Genomic DNA, 2,338 nt, shown 5'->3' on the forward strand with positions numbered 1-2,338 from the left:
GAGGTTAGGGGACCTGACTTGGGGAGAGGGCAATTATTTTACAATAAAAACAGGAGTTGAAACCTCAGCAGAACAGGGCTCTAGGAGCCCCAGAGGCCCTCCCCACACTGAGTGAGGAGGAGTGGGCTTAGGGGGAGACAACAGGGTGGGCGGGGAGCTCGGCTTAAGGTTAGGTGACCGTGGTCCCTGGTCAGAAGAAGATCCACAGTCTCAGCTTCTCCGTGACTTTGAGTGTTGAATAAGCCACTGTAGGGTGATGTCTATGTTGTCCTTCTCTTTGCAGGAGATGGAGTAGCAGCAGACCTCTCGGTCCTGGATAGCAGACAGGTTCATTTTCTCGATTAGCTCCTTCTCATCTAGCGCTCCGGCGAGGTCTCGCTTGTTACTGAGGACTAAGACCGGGAAGCCTTGCAGCTGTGGCTTGTCTAGCAGGTTGTGGAGCTCATTCTTGGAGGCCTCGATCTTCTCCTGGTCCGCAGCATCCACCATATACACAATGGCCCTCACTCCTCTGCAGTAGCGCTCCCACATGCTTCAGAAACGGGGCTGCCCCCCAATGTCCCAGAGCTTCAGCTTCCTCTTCTCCAGCAGCAGGATGTCACTTTTTCCATTTTATATTTTTTTAGAAACATAACAATAATAACTCTCTCTGGCCCCAAAGCCCAGGGAACTGGATAGACAACTCATCATAACTTCTTCAAGCTGAACAGGGGCATAGAGATATAAGGGGGCGGGGAAGGAAAAACATAATTAATCTTCTGATGTCTGTGTCTTAACTGGATCAAGCTGAAGTCCAGGACAACAGGAGTTCAAGCAGGCAGTTTAGATGAGGAAATTCACCCAGGCTGTATATTTCTGTAACGTATAAATCTCAAAACAAACTTTTAGTAAATACTTTAAGCATCTTTTATAAAAACAGAACTTTTAGATCTATCTAGGGGGTATTTGGATTCTCAGTGTCTTAAAATCTCTAAATAAGAAAGTCCCTATCTCTGATATTTTAGCTGTATTTGATGAAGGACCAGCAGGCATCTCTCACTGGCTTAATGATAACAGACAATCTTATGTGCAAAACAGCCTCTTCCCAACAACAGTCACAGCTATTTCAGGTTTTCTATTACTGTCATGTTTTGATAGAATTTGGATTATCTTCTTATTTACTTTTTATTTTCAAGGCAAACTAACTCTTTTTCTCATTTGTCTCCAGACTGTTCATCTCTTGTCCCCACTTTACTAGACTTCATTTTCTAAGACCCTCTTCCAAACATTTTATTATGCCTTTTCACTACACCTTTCTTTACATTTACATATCTACAGTCCTTCTGCGACATGCTTTTTCCCTCAAGTTCTCTATTCTCACATACACGCACTGATCTTTCTCACTATGGTGGCCAGTATAGCCTCTTGTCCCTCTGTCTCTTTATCTCTCTTTTGCTTTTTTCTCTGCTTCTCTGTCCCTCCACAACTTGCACTAATCTCTCAGCAACTTACAGTAAATCTCTCAATGACTTTTCTTGCAACCTTAACCATAACTTTGACAAACAAAACCCAGTTTTAAACATTTCATTCTTTTTTTAAATCAATATCAAAAACATTATATTCATATTACAAAGTTTAGCTGGCAATTCTTATATATGAATGCATGATAGTGCAATTTTTTAACACATCAAAGACATTGTTTTAAATCTTATCTCTGGTCCAGGCATCACCATTGGCCTCACTAGACTTATAAGGGGTAAGAATTACATAAAATATCATGAAAACCTGTTTTCTTGGGTTGGCTCATGCCACGCATTGTCCCTTAACATGACTCTAACCCTGAGTTATCAATTTTAAGCTAATTTTCTGTTACCAAGATTACAAGCAAAGAAAAGCTGCTGTCTCCTTTAAGAACGGCTTGTGCAGACACCCAGTCAGCCTTTATCAGTGCTTTTCTCAACTGTGTTTAACTTCCAGACACTGCAGAGTGAAGGAGACCGTCCCGCAGCCTCTCTTCCTTCGTGGGTGTTCACGAACTGGGTTAATTGAGACCTGTGGAAATAAGCGGGTGCGGGAGAGACAAAGAGAACGACACCAAGTAGGCTTTATCAAGGTGTGTCTTTACTAAAAGAACCGTGATATATATAGCTAAGGCAGAACAATTCTTTGGCTTTTAGCATAGACGTGAGAACAGGGAAATAGCATTCCAGTCTGTCAACAAAACACCCTTCAGACAAGGACTCTAGGCAGGAAAGCGGATTAATGGTTTCAGTTCCTTTGAAGTCTCGGCTACCAGGTCTGCCTTTGATCTCTAGTGCTGCCACCAGTGATTCACGCCTCCGCAGGTATGTGGTAGAAT

At 42.7% G+C, this 2,338-nt stretch overlaps 1 pseudogene; it reads right to left on the bottom strand.

The window, feature by feature from the left end:
- Window positions 1–33: 33 nt before the first annotated feature.
- LOC116101018 lies at window positions 34–564 on the bottom strand (annotated as a pseudogene).
- Between the last annotated feature and the right edge of the window lie 1,774 nt (window positions 565–2,338).

Source organism: Mastomys coucha, unplaced genomic scaffold, assembly GCF_008632895.1.
Source record: "Mastomys coucha isolate ucsf_1 unplaced genomic scaffold, UCSF_Mcou_1 pScaffold21, whole genome shotgun sequence".
Classification (NCBI taxonomy): Eukaryota; Metazoa; Chordata; class Mammalia; order Rodentia; family Muridae; genus Mastomys; species Mastomys coucha.